The sequence below is a fragment of the Nematolebias whitei genome, chromosome 5 (genome assembly GCF_014905685.2).
Source record: "Nematolebias whitei isolate Nwh7 chromosome 5, NemWhi1, whole genome shotgun sequence".
In the NCBI taxonomy this organism is placed as follows: domain Eukaryota; kingdom Metazoa; phylum Chordata; class Actinopteri; order Cyprinodontiformes; family Rivulidae; genus Nematolebias; species Nematolebias whitei.
Genome location: NC_056502.1, coordinates 23,830,959 through 23,849,044, shown reverse-complemented (window position 1 = coordinate 23,849,044; position 18,086 = coordinate 23,830,959). Strand labels below are relative to the sequence as shown.

The 18,086-nt window shown below is 40.2% G+C and overlaps 1 long non-coding RNA gene across 1 annotated transcript in view; it reads left to right on the top strand.

Moving 5' to 3' along the window:
* Window positions 1-13,689: 13,689 nt before the first annotated feature.
* LOC119409496 overlaps window positions 13,690-18,086 on the top strand; it is a 13,549-nt gene continuing 9,152 nt past the window's right edge. The window contains exons 1-2 of the long non-coding RNA XR_005186788.1: window positions 13,690-13,717; window positions 17,516-17,519. This is a non-coding gene — a long non-coding RNA (uncharacterized LOC119409496). The remainder of the gene's footprint in view (window positions 13,718-17,515; window positions 17,520-18,086) is intronic.

Below are 18,086 nucleotides of genomic sequence, written 5' to 3'. Positions count from 1 at the left end.
AGGGCGCAGCCTCTTAATAATCCCCTGCAGGGTTTGGTCATCCAACTTGACGTAAAGCTACGGAGTTTGTCAAGAAGGAAAATAAATGCTGACAAATGCCGCAGGTGGTTTTTTTTTTAATAAAAACAAAAAGCTGATACACAACATAACTGCTTGCACACAGAATATATTTCTATTTGCATTTGTCATCTTTACATTCAGCATTCCAGTGATTTAACTGAGTAAGTCTAGTCAAGCTATACATCCCAATACATTTTAGACAACAGTAATAAATCAGCATGACAAGCTATTCGAGCTAAAATATCTTATACACTGTCTTGCTCATTTATTTATACAATCTGCACACGCACTCGTGCCTCACACCTGATTTGAAAATCCTGTCACTGTAGTTTCAGCAAATGCAACTGCACTGGCCTCCAGCAAGCGTTTTACTAATTACTCTGCTGCTTTCAAAGAGCCTTTACTCACTCCATAAGCAAACTTTTTTCCAATTGCAGCCTTCTTTCGAAAATGTTCAAGTCCCAATAAACTCTGCCAGCTTTTATCCTGGTGGGAGCTCAAGGGTGTTAACACATTGAGAGTGCTTTTACCGTGATAAAGAGTCTCCTTGGCGCTGCCGATTTGTATTGCAGCAGCACAATGCGCTGCCCGCTGACACTGTGTGGTATCTATTTAGCTGCATTCACTGAATGAGCGGCGTAAACAATAAGGCCAAGCTTCATAGGCGACGAGGCTGCGCCGTCCGCTGCGTCAGGAAGACTTTGAAAGCTGGCGGATGGACAGATGCCAGGCTCAGTCTGAGACCAGTCTTGTGCCAGAGAGATAAATCTGAGGCAGACACTGATAGGCCACAGAGTCATCATAATGATGGGCAGGCTGGAGCCGGAGGCAGGAGGCGGCAGCTCCGCCCATCCCAGAGGTGTAATGTGCTTGTGATTAACTGTCAGCTCCCCCCACCCCCTCTCTGTTTGGTGTGTAGAAGCTCTATCTGTGTAAGAAGCACTCATCACTGTGACAGCTACTGTAGCTCTGACCTTGGACACAAACAACAATGCATCACAGATATTTATTGGAAATTTCTAAACAAATAACGTGCAAACAGAAATGAGTTCTTTTTTTATTATTAATGTGTTTATTTGAAGCCAAATGATGACCTAGAATATTGCCCTCCACCTATTTATGCCAGAGTTTCAGACTAAGACCATCTTGTGGTAGGAAGGAACAGAGTCGAAGTCATTTTGGTCAAACCTTGTAAAGGTTTTGTGCAATTTCATACAATACTGTGAGTGCTTAGAATGTGTGTTGAGGATGACTTTATGCTACTACCACACTTTAGCTGAACAACGGTAAATGTGACTAAGTTATAGCCACTAGAAGTGCTACTGCTAGATGCTGCTGTGGCTGTTGTTGCTGGCAATTAACCACAGAATTATTTGTAACCAGGTAGTACATATGTAGGTATACAGTAAATGGGTAGGATTTTATACTTTCAACCCCATTACAAGATCAGAATAATTTGATTATTATAGGAAATGTTCCAATCTTATACCAGTGCATTTATTTATTTTTGCTTGGAGCTTCAACAACTCTCTTATATTTCAATTACAACAGCAATTTCACAACAAATCCATTACTATAAAACTTTCCTTTCTTTTATTTGATTTTCTCTTAAATGTAAGACATTTCTGGCCATTTATTGTTTTTTAGATTGATACATAAAATCCGTCAAAGCTTGCTGAAAGAAAAGTCCTGTTGTTATTGTTAGTACTGCTATTTATCTGAAGTGTCAATACAGTTTATTCCTCAAGGATTCTTTCTCAAATACATTTTCTCATGCAAAACCTCAAATAAGCAAGCTACCTTTAAAGTCACTCTTCTACACTAGAACTATTTCCCAAACGCTGAATAAAACAATAATTAGAAACTTGGGAGTAGCGTAGTGCTACCTAGAAATACACACTTGTATTAAGATTTAATTTTATTGTTTACTTGTGAGCGCTAGAAAACAGTGTTTTATTCCTAAATAAAGATACTGTGCAAACCCTACACAAATCACACTTTCAATTTTATTACACTAGAAAAATGTTGAGCTACAAGTGTGTGTGTGTGTGTGTGTGTGTGTGTGTGTGCGTGCGTGTGTGTGTGTGTGTGTGTGTGTGTGCGCGTGCGTGCGTGTGTGTGTGTGTGTGTGTGGTGTGTGTGTGTGCATATATACATATTAGGGATGCACGATATTATCGGCATGGTATTGGTATCGGCTGATATTAGCGTTAAAGTTCAATATTGGACATCAGCCATTCCATGAAAATAACCCGCAAATATAAAATACGTTTTTGCCTGCAGCGGCAGAACAAACACGATGAAGTTGCAGCGGCAGCACAACATGATAACATCACGTGTGCCTACCAGATCTAACAGCGGAGAGGAAAATTAAAAATGTCTGCGGTGTGGAAGTTTTATTTTTCTTTGGTGAGGATGTCGGATTCCCTAAGATTTATGGACTACGTTGAGCCTCGCTACATCGTCCCCAGTCGGAGATATTTTCCCGACATAACGTTATCCAAGTTACAGACATCATTTCTGACGTCATTGAGAAGCCGATAGCACGACTTGTTGGGTGAGGTTTACCACAGACATTTGGACGTCGTGTTAGCCCTATTAGCATGATTAGTCTTACGGTACAATGGATAGACAAAAACTTTGAACTTACAAAGGCACAAGAGCACAGAGGATCCCACACTGCAGCTAGGAACCTGGAACAAGCCTCCACAAGTGAGACAGCATCACAGGTGACTAATGCTAATAAATAACATTTAACACTTTTCATTTAATGTAAGTTAAAGTGCTATGAATATCATATGGCTGTTACTGAATATATGTCACCAGCTCTTACAACTGTTGCACAATTTTTGTAGCAAATAAGCCTAAATAAGAGGGCTCTGTTCTGACAAAGGAAAGTATATAAACTATTGGTATCGGTAATCGGCCAAATAAGTTTTAACATATTGGATATCAGCCAAAAATCCAATATTGTGCATCCCTAATATATATATATATATATATATATACATATATATATATATATATATATATATACATATATATATATATATATATATGTATGTGTGTGTGTGTGTGTGTGTGCGTGCGTGCGTGTGTGCGTGTGTGTGTGTTATTTTTTGCCAAGAGATCACAGCACAAAGGTAGTAGAAAATTTTGCAAAAACCAAAATCTGAGAAGTTATGTGTATTCAGGCCAGGCCGCATTATAACAAGGCCTCATAAGGTTGTATTGTTATGAAATAGTATATAATGCTTTGCATGCTTTGAATAAATCCTTGTTTATGTTAGTTTTGGGGTTGGCTACAACCGGTATAGCCGAACAGAACCTATGAGAATTGTGCTGCTGTTGTTCGGTGTATTGTTTTGCACTAATAGTGACGTGTATTTCTTAGATCTTTTATCGTACCATTGGGCGTTCGTTTAGCGTGTATCTTAGTTGATATTTTAGATCCTTATTTACGGTTTCTTTTTACACTTTACATTTTTGCTATTGTTGAATGTAACTGTGACCCTGGGTACACAATTTCGTTCCACCTCATGTACCACATGCAATGCGAATGACAATAAAGAATTTTCAGTCCTTGAATAATATTGATTATCAATGTTGGGTCTAAGATGACAAATGTTCCAAGTATGTCAGTGTACCTAACTTGTAACTAATACCCTAAAACCAACATTAATTGATATAGCATGCATTGCATGTTTTTGTCTGTTGTATAAATGACCAAGAAATGTTTAAACTGGTACAGTCACAATATTTGATTTTCACTCCATCATTATGTAGGCCAAAAGCATTCCCAATATTGTTGTCAATCACGTCGACAAACAATGTGATCTGCCATCAATAATGTAGGTGATCTTGTCAAATATCAACAGTGTGTATAACTTAACATTTACTGTAAGTCAGAGTCAGAGTTTCTTTATTGTCATTCGCACCTCATGTGGTACATGTGGTGGAGCGAAATTATGTACACGGAGTCCCAGTTACATCCAACAATAAAATGTCTAAGAAAAACAGTAATAACATCTAAGATATGAACTAAGAAAAACATCAACTAAATATACACTAAGCACTCATAACATAAAACATTGAACATCAGCACAAACATGAACATGAGTCTGTGAGCAGATGTGCACGCATGAACACATCAACACTGAAACAGATCAGCAGCAACATGAAACAGATCAGCAGCAACATGATATGGTTTTTCACAGTGATTATTCTAGTTAGAGATTCATGAGTCTAACAGCCTCAGGGTAGAAGCTGTTCCTCAGTCTAGTGGTTCTACACTTAATGCTCCTTAACCTCCTTCCTGAGGGGAGTGGGGCAAAAAGTGTGTGTGCTGGGTGGGTGGGGTCCTTCATGATGCAGGTGGCCCTCTTCCTGCATCTGGAGGTGTAGATGTCTGTGATGGTGGGGAGACTGATTCCAACAGATTTCTGTGCAGCCTTCACCACTCTCTGCAAAGCTTTTCTTTCTGCAGCTGTGCAGCCTCCATGCCACACATTGATGCTGGAGCACAGGATGCTCTCCACTGCAGTCCGCACACAAGTCCGCACACACTACACAATTTGCATAAATGTCTCTATAAAATCTGCATATCTACTGTATATGATACAATACTGGCTTTTTTTCCTATTCAACCTTTATTTATACAGGTTAGTCTCATTGAGCTGTGAGGACTCATTTACAAGAGAGACATGTTTATCAGTACAATACCTGTATATCAGTACAACATGATACCAGTATATCCAACCATTATCTTTACCCACTTCTTCTGGTCTGGGTCGCAGGTGCCAAAGTCCAGCAGTCACCGTGAGAGAGGCAGGGTACATTTTTTATATGATGCGTTGTCAGTGTAGTGGTACAGTTTGATACAAGTAAACTAATATAATCGATCATGGGTGTTATGGTGGCACAGTTCTCAGAGCTGTTGTCTCACAGGGAGATGGTCGCAGGTTCACCTCCCTAATTTTCTGAATGAAATTTGCATGTTCTCTGTGAACACATGGATTTTCTCTGGGTTCTCTGTTATCCTTCTACAGACCGAAGACATTGGTTCATTGGTAACACTAAATTGTCCCTAGGGGTGTGTGAGAGCATGACGGGTGGTTTGTCTTGTGATGGACTAGCAGCTTGTCTAGGGTGTACCCCACCTCTCACCCAGTGACTGATGGAAAAAGGCTCCACCAGAACCAAGAAAGGAAAATCGGGGGATAAGAAAAACGGATGGATTTATTGATATAACAATAATTTGCTGTATCTTTACAATGCAATGCTAGCATATCAAAATAATATAACATCTTTGCACTAATGCATCATTATTCAAGTATATCATTACAATATGATACTAGTGTATATATATATATATATATATATATATATATATATATATATATATATATATATATATATATATATGCTTATAGACCAATGCTTTAATATTTATGTGAAACAATACCTGTATATTAATGCACTATGTTGCCAGTATATCAGAGTTATTTTCCCTTAAAACCAGTAAGAACAGAAGCTGAATGTGCTCCTTCAAACTACATGTTAGGTCCTTGTAATTCCTTTTGAGCCTGATGCAATGGGAATGTGCTCCAAACAATCTCTCTGTTGTAAAAACAAAAAGCATTGAAAAGATGTGTTTCTACAAAAAAAGCCAAAGTTCAGGATGCTTGATGGTTTTCCTCACATGTTTCTGGCTCCATCAAAGACAAAAAAAAAAAAAAAAAAAAGTTTTGTCAATACTGAATAATCTGCTGTTTTTCAGAAAGCCTTCAGATTTTTGGAGGTCATTTTCAAACACTGCTTAGGTTTTGTGCTTTTGTTTTTCTTTGGAGAGAGAGCACCTTATGAGTTGATGTGTTTATGAGGGGAAATGTGGTATTTTTTTGGTTTTTGAACGGAAACCGTAAATGGACTTCATTTTTGTTATGTTTTTCTTGCCTTAGTGATCAAACAAATCACTCGACAATATAAACTGCCTCCACCCACTCGTTTGTACTGCACATTTTAGTCCATGTAGCGTGCATGCTTTTATCATGCAGAATAACATTCAGGTGACACATCAGGAATGCGTTTTAGGATTCAGAATTTGGAAAGCATGTGTGGATGAGCGAAGCTTTGATAAATGAAGGCCCTTCTGCACCAGACACAAGAATAATTGAAAACTCAGTATTTACGTATACAGACACAATTACGTCTTAGCTGTGGGAAGAAACTGGCGTACATTTAACAAAATATATATTGACTGATTTGTTAGATTAAAATTCTTGTTTTCGCTCATCACAAAATCTGCAGGTCTACCAATGACCACCAGCTACAACCAGCCTGAAAACATGTCCCTGCATAAGCAAATGAGCAATTCGGTCTTCATAAAACTGTGTTTTGGAAAGTGCCATGAGCACTACACGGTGATTGCTGCTGTCACTTGATGAGAAATGCTCGTTGTTGAAAAGCGAACACCTGCTGTGCACCGTGATAGCTGTATGAATACATAACAGCGTTTCATGGAAGCTGTAACTAATTGTACAGCCATGTTTAAAACAATAGGTGCTGAGTTTGCCTAAACAGATAAAGACAATATGGAGCCCGAGCATGATTGTCCTTTGTAATGATGACACAGTAATCTATGGCTGTAAACAGCATCTGTTAACCGCTCCGAACAAAAAGCCACGCTGGTAAACAGAACAAGTGCTGAGGCAGTTAAAACATTTTATTTGAACAAAGAAGAAAGTTATAGTTTCCAAAGCTTGGCAAAACTGTGCTTTATTTATTTATTTTTTTCTTTATCTGTTTTGTTTTGTGTAACTTGCCATCGATTACTACGTCTGCTGGCCAAGAAAAACAGTGGTTTTTTTTACAAGGACCTTTTTTGTAGTGCTTGTCTAAGGTGCACCCTAAAGACACAAGGCAAGGGAAACAGAACCTTAACACACACACACACACACACACAAACATACTGCAAGGCAGCAAAACAGCTAAGGCATGCACTTCATCAGCCTTTGTTTTCAGCACACTGCCTTGGGTATGCAAACATACACAGAGAAGTGACTAAAGCCGACACAAAGGGAACAAATTCAAACTCAATATTCCTCATAATTTTCTCCTGCCATCATTGGATGCAGTGATTTAATGTTGCCTTTCAGATTTCATTCTGTCTTGTTCTTTATTTTTGTCCTACGTGAGATTAAGTATTTTCTTTATCTGCCATTAGTGCACCTTCAGGTGACCAGATGACCAGTTTGAAGTGGTTGAGATCTGTCACATTTGTCCTCCAACCTAGTATCTCTAGTTTAAGAAATGTTGAATATGTATTTGATGTCTGTCTGATGAAAGTGTTTAATTCTTTATATCTGCATTTTGATGATGTAGTGTATTCTTGTAAACAGCCCATAGAGAGAAGAGAAAACAATTGCCTTTTGTAACATTAGTAGGCCTTTATTGCTTTCCTCTTGTTTCATAATTATTCTGTGGAGATATTTCCTGCTCTCAGTAAGCCACAAGGATTTTTTTAGGTACATAAAGATGGCAAAGTGCTAAATTTACAAAATGGCATGATAGCCATCTCCAGCACTTCTGGAAAGTCACAGCAGCTTTTACAAAACCTACTTTAAAACAATCAATGAAACTCTGCGCCCACACAAAAAATAAAAACCCTTTCTTCTTGAAACACTCCAAGGTCTAAAATCTCAAAGGACATCTCAGATTTGACTTTACCTCTTTGCCTGCCAGAGCTTTTATCTGCACCTCTTGCTTAAAAAGGATCAGAAACTGTCAACTGCCAAACTTTGAAGAGCAGCAGCACGGCCATTATGTAACCGTGGAGACTGTGGAGCTCGATTTCAGAGGGTTTACCATCGAGCAGCTCTGAAAAGCTCTGCCAAGCCTCAGCCTTAGGGAGCTCCTGCGAGCTCAGGGACCCATTTCTGTCTCTACACGTAGGCTCCACTCATCAACCAGTCTGACTGCATTCAACAATAGAGCCAGATGGACTGAGACTGAAGGATCCACCAACTGGCTCTTAGATATGTGCAGCCAAGAAGGACAGGGCTCGGAGGTAAATTTCTTAAGCTACGTGGATCTTAGTTTCATAGGACTGAGCAGGTGCATGGCCAAAGATCTGGGGCCTCATCTATAAAAGCTTTCTACTTCAACATCATCTTACGATGTGTCTCAATCGTGTGCTTACATTTGATTTATAAAATATGGTGCAAATTTAAGTAATTTTTTTTTTAACTCTCCACCTTAATGGAGATGCCTGTGTGGAGTATTGCTTCTGAAGATGCTTCCAGACTTTGCTCATTCACTGAAGAATCTGCAGTTTTACTACCATATAAATTAATGTAGCTTTTATGCCTGCTAAAACTTTGCTCCAATAAATTCAGTAACTAATGTTTAAAATGTTGAATTCCTGCTGCAATATGCACAAAGAATGGTAAAAGGACTGTACTAACATAGCACCTTACTATTTTGTCAGGATACTCAAAGCTCTTTACACTACAGGACTCTGTGTCCTCATTTACCCATTCATACAGCACTCTACTAGAACTCTACAAAGACTAATCAGAGCTTTATCACATCCATACATCGATGGGGGACACACATTAGAGACAATGAGAGGTTCAGTGTCTTAGCCAGGGACACTTCGGCATGTGACTGCTGGTGGAATCAAACCCCCAACTCTGGCAATGGAGGACAACTGCTCCAACCACTCAGCCACAGTTGCCTCAAATAAGCTTTCTTCATTTCAAAGTTTTGTACCGATACGTGCCATCATTTATAGAACTTGTGGATGTTGAGTTTGTTCCTACAGCTATAGATATACTGCAGTAACGTGCAAACATCTTGCTCTACCACTCTTTTCTTTAAGTAACACTTTGAAGAAGGCATGTTTTTAATTAAAAATAAATAAATAAAAATAATACTACTGAATGCTTTTTTATGTTTTTTTTGTTAGTCACTGGTCAAAGAAAATTAAAAGAAAAAGCCTGAAGAACTACTGCTTTACTACTACTTTTAAAATTACATTAAAGTCTGTCTTCTTGAACTAATTATAAAGAAATGACCAATGACTCAAGACTTTTGTACAGTTAGTTTAACAATATGTTGGTGTAGATTATCAGTTATCATGATCATGTCAAATCCTTAAGGGATTTTTTTGTTGTTGTTTTTTTAAAAATTAATTTAATCCATTTATTTTAATTAATTAATTTATTTATTCTACTTTCCTTTATGCTAAATTCTATAGTTAGGGTTGGCCTGGGTTTCCTGAGCTATCCCAGTTATGCTGCTATAGGCTTAGGTCGTTTTCACACCAGATAGTCCGGTAGACTCGGTTCAGTTCGGGACCAATATTCATGACCTTTTGTTTACATTTGAGCTGGTGCGTTTGCATTCACACTGCACTGTGCAGTCGAGTCAACCTGTTGAACCAACCTATTCCCCCTCTCGCCTGTGGGGGCGCTGCACCAAGAACTACTGAAAGAAACGACACAAAAACCTCTGAAGACACGTCTTCTTCTTCTGTAAATAAAAACAAAAACCAAGTGGCATCAAGTTTTAGCAGTTTTAGGAGTTATATTTTGTCATTTTTCAAAAATGGACTTAGCATGAGCAGAAGATGAGACAGAAGACCATGGAGAATATTGTTTTTCCACACAAGGCAGCTGATGGCTCCATATAAGGTCAGAGAAATGCGTGTTTGTTTACCCTGAGGAGCGGGGCTCGGTCTGTTTACATTCACACTGTACTCGAACCGCGCTGGAGTTCGCTTCTACCGGACCGAGACCTAGGTTTTAGCCCGGGCCAGAGTTCACCTTTTTGTTCCGTGACAGAGTTCAATGGTGCGTTCACACCTCCCCAAACGAACTGGACTTTCTAGGAAAACGAGCTAGAGTTCGATTAAAGCGGACTAAACAGGGCTAGTGTGAATGCACCCTTAGACTGTTGGAGGACAAACTGACCACATTTCTTAACTATGCTACTGTACTCTGCTCAACCTGTTTTGTATTTGTAATTATTTTTTCTATCTTTAACATGTGTTTTTGTCTTTCAGACAGTGGTTAATTTGAGCCAGATCCTGTAGGAACAAGATCCCGAAACTCTTGTTTTGACCGCTTGGATCCGGCAACTTAAATCTCCACCCCTAAAAGTCCAAAGTCATCATGCATTTTTATTTTGATTATTTATAAAAAAAATACATGAGAGGAGACGTTGCCCAGTATGTGGAGTGGATGTTCTGGCTGCATCATGCTCCTGCCCAGCAGAGACAGGGACTGCATGTCGCGCGGGGAGCATCTTCATCCACTTTCAGCTGTGCGCCCAGCCCCTGCAGACAGTTGTGTTACGCACAGCGTCTCCAGACAGCTCTGCAGGACGCACGCACATCTGCTGTGTCGGAACTCCTGCACCATGGTGCATAACATTTTAGACATAATAAATAGGGTTACAGTAAACAACAAAAAAACGAGTATGTTTGATGTGCATTAACATCATGTATCAAAAACGGCACTAATTTGTCAAAATAACAACAATCAAAATATCGAAAAGAGAATTTATTATCTAAGATGAATGGATGGATGGACTGTCCTTAGCTGGACAACTGAGGATTCAAGCGCCTGAAGGCAGTGGTAATCGAGATTGGAGCAGAACAACGCGCAGGACTGAATTCAGCAGAGTTCGGGTCGGACAGTATGTGTGTGTGGGTGGGAGGGGTTAGGACACGCGACAGAATCTGAGTTGCATTCACATAGGTTTGTTTATTGTTGTTGCTCTCTAAAATAATAATTTCAGTTCAACCTTTATTTATACAGGTTGTTAGTCTCATTGAGCCTCGAGGACTCATTTACAAGAGAGACCAGTTTTTAATCAATTTAATCAAATGTTTACAGATTGGGAAGGTGTAAAATATAGGGGTAGAACTAAAAGATGGGGCAATATTTGTAAGGTGATTTGGCCTCAAGTCTTACAGGAAGCTATACAAAACACACTCCACTGTGGACCAAAGAGGATTGACCTCTGTAAAGATTTCAAATCTCATGGAAAGCTGACTACTACATTAGTTTGTAGTGTATATGAAATAAGTAAATATATTTGCAGCTGTAGTAAAAGGTATGTGGCAACTGCCTATTTATTCTATTGCTAAAATTTTATTGTTGAGTAAAACTTGCAATCTGCATAATTAAAATATAAAATGTCACGTGAGATGGCCTAGATTAAGAGTTTTCTTCTAAGTGCTTAATTATTCATTCCAGTTCCTCCGTGAGGTGGATTTTAATTCAACCAAATGGTTACTCAAATGGAAAGAGTTAGAGGAAGAGGAAAGACACTAAACTGGGAATATATTTTGTGTCGTGCTGTGAAGATTTCATGATTTCAAATGTGGATAGAGGCAGATATTTAGCAGGCAAAGCCTTAAAACTGCAAACTCATATTTCCTTTATAAAGTTTAGCACAACATGGCCATGTGCTACTTTAATCCTACTTGCTGCAGATGATTATATGATTTTAAAAATCCTGGCAACGAGCCTTTCTTAATCATGGTTTAACCACAGGTTCCTTCCAGAAAGATTTCCAGTCCCATTTCTCCAAACAGTGTGCTTTAAAGTGATGCTACAGCTAAATTCAGCTTTTGCTCAATAAAGTTTCAAAGTAGGTGGCTTACTTAATGGCCTAAACAAAGTTCCTCAACTTTCTGCGTACTGGTGTTCACAGCATTTAAATACTGGTAGGTGTTGTGACACTTAAGCGCCAAGCAGACTGCACATTTCTGTTTAGATTCTGGTGAGAGGAGGTCAAGAAGAGCCACAGCGAGGGAAAATGACAAACGGGGCTTAACGCCAGCAGCCTTTATACACAAGCCTTTCTTCAGTGCATTGAGTAAAGCCTTAACATCTGAGCAAGGGTTTATATCTGCACCTTGCCTTGGTCAACATGTCTATTCAAATACTCATATTTCTATTAATATTGTGTTAAGCAGTGTAATAACAAATACATAAACTAAATATACACATCCTAGACATACACTAACAATGAACCACTGTTTCTCTGCAGAAACTAATTTAAGACTTTCTTTCTTTGCCTTGGCTTTGAAGTGCTCCTATGTAATGCAGTTCGTCCCACTAAAACCCATGAAAACAGGATTAGACTAGCCTCGCCTCCTAATTAATTGTTGAGATGTTTGGCTAATAAATCTTTGTTATCTGCTCCTCTAATCATCCAAGGAGATAGCATGGCTCTGACCCAGCCGCTAGAATTTTTACACGTCTGTGCTTTCTGTAATCTAGCTCTAAGAAACCTTGGATAAGGAGGAGCAATATCTTCATTTTCCTGCTCTCATCTCTTGATTCAATTAAAAGTAGATAGGTAGCAAATTGCAAAAAAAAAAAAAAAAAAAGAACATTAGATAAGTCTAATTGGGGAGGTGCATTCTGCAGCAAGTTTGTCTCTGTGTTTAATTGTGCTTTGCACAGGGTGCAAAAGGAAAAGATTGAACAGGAGAGAGAAACAAGTGCAACCAGAGAGAAAGCTTCAGTAGCTAAACTTAAGCTGTGCAGACACAAACAGTAGGGCACTATAGACAGAAACATAGTGGTAGATATTTGAGTAAAAAGAAAGAAGACACTCTCACACCCTGGGGCATACATGCCGACAGCAATGAGTCCAGGTGAGGACGACAGTAGACTGTGTTCGGCTGCTCCTGCCCTGCGTCAGACAGCTCACCTCTCGAGAGAATTAAAGCTGAGATGTGAGTCTAGGCTGCAGCCGGTGTCTGTGTGAGAGGGCATTTATAATGTTCCTACCAGATCTCAGGAACAGAGCTGCAATGTCATCTTATTCTCAATATCATAACTACAGCTGGGTGTGAAATGAGACTCTGTGTTAAGACAGGGGTGGCACTTTTTAGGAGAGAGAAAAAGATGGAGAAGGGAGCGAAAGTAAACGAGTGAAAGAGACATTGTGGAACAGTGTTGTGGAACATGCAAAGATAATGATGTACAGTAGTCCCTCACTACTTCGCTGTTCCTTTTTCGAGGACTCTATTGCGGTTTTTCAAAATAAGATTGGACAGGACACACAAATGGCTGATTGATGGATGAGTTGCACAATCGGCATGGAATTTTTATTTAAAATAAATTTTAAATTATGTAGCATCTCTGTGCAGCCCACACTGCAGGATAAGCTTCCTCCTGCAGATGATCAACTGTTCTCCATGCAGAGCCGAGAAGTGGGCGTGGCCAAGAACGCTTGCAGGTAGCTGAGAGCAGCGGAGGCTGAGAGGGAAATCATGACATTCTGTGCTCTTTTAGAGCATTTAGAGTTTAGAAACATTGTTTAGAATATTGCTACTACTTACTACTTGTACTACTATTCCTACTTTGCATTTTTTCACTTATCGCGGGGCTTCAGAGAACAGATCCCCCTCGATAAACAAGGGACTACTGTAAATGTGATACCCCATGTTGTGAGAACGTAAACCTTTAAAAATATACCAAGTGCGGTTTTCCTGGCCAATAACAAATACAGATTTTTTTTTTGTTTGGTTGGTTTGTCCTTGTGATTCCAATTTTAATTTCACTCCAAAATCAACAATTTACAACATACTAAATACAGTTTCTTTAGTTAAACTTTCAGCCATGTGGCACTTGTAGATGAACAGATGCTGGGATGTATTCATCATTTAACGCGGATTCCTCATTTTTCTGGACTGAATAAAACGTGCATTGAATTTAAGGAAATGCAAACGTGAGACGTCATTTAAATTTGACCCATCAAAATGAATGCGGTCATTTATTTACAGAATCAAATTTAACATCAAACATTTACATTAATTTGGCAAATTATGAAAATAACAACATAAGCAATCAATCAGGAAAAATCATACGGCCATGATTTTACCGTTGCTGCACCACAGACATTTATAAAACTGTACAACTATGATCTTTTACCCACACGGATGTGAATAAGCACTTTACACAGACATTTCTAAATATCTGGGAGAATTTCTACTTCATAGGAAAGTTTAAAGATGGAAAGAAGTTTAGAGGGAGTAAAGGATGGGGTTTGAGGGAAATTGAATGTTACCAGAACCGACACTCTCCATCAGAAGCCCAGCTCGCCTCGGTACGCTTGGTAGGAAACTTGACCCATTACCTCTCTGATGATAATCAGCAGATATGGTGTTCCGTTAACGCTACCGGTGCAGCGTCTCCTTAGAATGGCTGTAGCCCGTCAGAAGTAGTGGCGAGGCTCTGTTCGACACACATTCACCTCAGTGGAAAATGTTATAATCCCATGGAACTCGGAAGAGCTTCGTTGTCATGTCAGGAACTCCAACAGCACTCCATCAGAACTTTAGCTCTCGTGTAGTTTACAGAACTCCCACAGAACTCTTGAAGTCTGACAACTCTCCAACTCTGTAACTCCGTGAGTCTGTGTAGACCAGGAAGTACTGACATTTTAAAGGCTCTTTCCCGGTTCACTTTTTGGGATTTTTCATTGGTCAGAAACGACCAGAAGGGGTGTGTTTTTGTGACGTAAGGGGTTAGAGACAGCGAGAATTGTTATGAGACAGCTCAGAAATGTTCTCACAGACCGAGAGGGTTCTGTTTTGGCGTGCCTAAGACACAGGTGCAAAACATCTCTATTTACGTCTGAGAGGATTCTAAAACATGACAGTTTTAACATAACAACTTGTTTTTCGTTTGACTGTAACCTTGTAAACGCACACACTTGCTCATTCAAAAGCAGAAATCAGAAAAATGCATAATTACTCTGCAACAGCTTTTAACATGAGAATAAAAATCATTACTCAGTTAATAAAATTGATTAGTTCACTGCAACATCTAAAATGGTTTGAACTAAGACACTTTGATTATCAACATTTGTAAGATAGTAACGATAATAAAAAGAGAGTGTTCTTTTCACTTGAATCTTCAAGAAAGAAAGTCTCAGGATGGGTGAACCTGTATTTATGGAGTCAAATACATGAAATGACAGCTTCTGTCCCACAAGGTTCTAAAGGTCAAGAGTTTTGACCTTAGACTGGGTTTCGACGTAGGCTTAGTCCACTACAGCCCCCCCTTTGGAAATCATCACCTGTCCATGGAGATGAATTCCAACTATGGACTTACGTCGTCGATCGTCCTTGAAGCTTGATGTAATCCAGCAAAGAAACAAGAGTCAAGAGTAATCCAGCAAGGAAAACAAAAGTCAAAAGTAATCCAGCAAGGAAAACAAAAGTCAAGGTAATCCCACAATGTTCTTGGTAATTCCATTGTGTTGATTATAATTCCATATCGTCTCGATAATTCCATTGTAGCAATGCTTTAACCCCTTGGAAACAGAGTCTGTAATCCATTGGAAAAAGTCATATAATCCACAACGGTAAATCCACAACGATTGGAAGTGTTGATTAATCAGCATACAGAGGGGTACCCTTTGGATTGAACTGAAGAAGCGGCCACCGGATGAAGAGTGGAGACCAACGTCAGGATTGCAGGTCGCCTCCAGCGAAGGTTGTCTCCAGCGACGTCCAGCCTGTGCCGTTCTGGTTCAATGTGTCATGCAATTATGTGGTTTAAGGTGGGCTTATGAAGGGGATTTTACATAAGGCCTTAAACTATATGCACCTGGTGTGTAAGCTATTATGGTTGAGAACAGCTACGACTACCAGTTAAGGGGTGGAGCATGCTGAAAAGGGGTACTACAGGGGTTTAAGCCTATAGAAAAGGGTTCCAAACTATTTTTCCATTTCTAACTTGGCTTAAGTTAGCTTTACATGGCAAAATATAGTTTGGTTCAAATGTCTGTTGTCTTTTAGACGAACGACTTGAGATTGGGTGTTTGGTTTCCCCATAAATGTTTTGGAAGTCTATGGCGAGACTTATCAAAAAGAATTAGCTATCCCCCCGAATAGAATTGTTCGAGTAGGTTCGGCTTAAGCGATGTGAGACCAATGTAGATTATGGTACTTAAGGTAACAATAATATACATTGACTCCGCAAGGATTGCAATTTAGCGAATGAACTGCATGTTGGCATGGTTAAAGGCCTCTTAGTCTCTAACTTAACTTACACACAAGATACATTCTTACCTCAGAAACAACCAAAATCAACTAAACAACGTTTCAACACCGACAAGAGTAGTGACTAAGCATCTAGAAACATCGTTTCACTGCTCCTCCTCACCCTGGTTGTCAGTTTCAGTCGCGCTGTCCCGTGTGAGTGGCTTCTTTGCGGACCCGCTTACGCGAGGCATAATCATATCGAGGTGCGCTGCATGGCGATCCACGTCGACTCGGAGTGACGTTTGGCCCCGGGACAGGGATGCGAGTATCCCACACAATACGAGGGTTATCGTCATTAGCAGGGCTATGATTAATGTGTCCGCGCTCGACCACGCATAGTTAATTGGTTGGATCGGGTTCTTAGTTGTGGACCTGAGGGACTTGAGAACTTGGTTTATTGGTTCCACGTCGACGACTTGGGTGCCTTCAAAACGGATCCTTCCCAGAGTCTCTGGATCTATGTCTATAGACATATTTCTCAGGTACTCTGAGTCATCCAGAGTCGTGTCCCATCGTTCCGGATCGAGGTGATAGAGCGTCAAATCACCAATGTGTATGGTTGTTCCCTGGGGAACACTGATCCACATCGTTTTGTCCGGTAACGTCAGAGGTCTATTTGCCCCGGGTTGATCGTAGGCTATGATCGCCTGTCTTTGAGGAGCGTTCACTAGCCAACGAGAGCCAATTATTTCCGCTTTTGCATCTTTAGCCAGGCGTCGAGGCGTTACGGTCGTTGAGCACTTAGAATTTTCCGGAATAGGTGTTAATCCGCATATGCCCGCGGTTTTATTCCACATAAACGGTTTGCTCGGGCACAGATAGTGTATCTCCCGAGTGAGAACACACATCTGCAGGTTTGGAGCTAGGTAAACTGAGGGGTTGTCGTCGTGGTACGCAACCATCCTTGGTGTGTCAATTTGAACATGGTTTTCGCCGTGCCAATTGCCAACATTTACGACGTCCCTGAGTCTATATATGCCGTTTGAGGGAATTATCGGTAGGTTGATAATGAACGCCATTTCAAATGTTTTGTGATTGACGTAGATTGGGATTGCGCTACCGAGAGTGTAAGCCAGGTGTGCCTGTGTTTGCGTAACTTTTTCGTGCGTAGCGGAGCTGAGGATGTCGTTCACCATCTGTAGAGAGACTAGATACGGTGGGATCCTACCGGTGGCTAGTGTATCTACCGACGAACTGATATCTCTAAGCATGTCAGCAAAAATCCTATCCATTAGGTGTGCGACAGCGTAATCCGCTTCAACCTTAAGGGCTAACTCATTTACCGCTATTACGAGGGCTTTGATCTCTTGGGTGTGAGTCAAGAGGGTGAAGATTACCAGTAGTGGTATCATCATTGTCCTATGGAAACACAAAGAGATAGGTCTTAGCTTCGTAATGGTCAAGGGTAGGTCCTGTGAATTTAAACTATGGTTAAGTTTCTTATCCATTAGTTATCTTCTGCTTGGATGACCCTTGTTCCCACGAGGTCAGATTTTGTGAGATCTTTGTCTCCTGAGGAGTTGTTGCACGCCTTGTGTTGTTTAACCTGGTTACGGTGTACCCATTTAACAGTTGGCTCTTTTTGGCCTTTACTGATTTTTATCTGGTAGATAATTGGGGACACTTTGTCGGTTATCAGATGGGGTCCAGTCCATCTGGGCATCAGCTTACGGGCGAGAGTTCCGGTCCCGGACTCTCCTCTCCCAGTTTTGGGTGCAAACGTGTAGTACCAGACCCTGTCTCCCACTTGGAGTTCCTCGTGAGAGGCCTTTTGGTCGTAGTACGCTTTGCGTCCTTCAGCTGATTTTTCCAGGTTTTTCTGTGCGAAAGCAAAAGTGTTCTTAAGGTGTCTTTCCAAGTCTTTCATGTATTGTTGTGTGGTGTAGGCTGTTGCCATGGCAGCATCGCCTGGTTGGTACAACAGGTGCAGAGGGAGAGTCATTTGTCG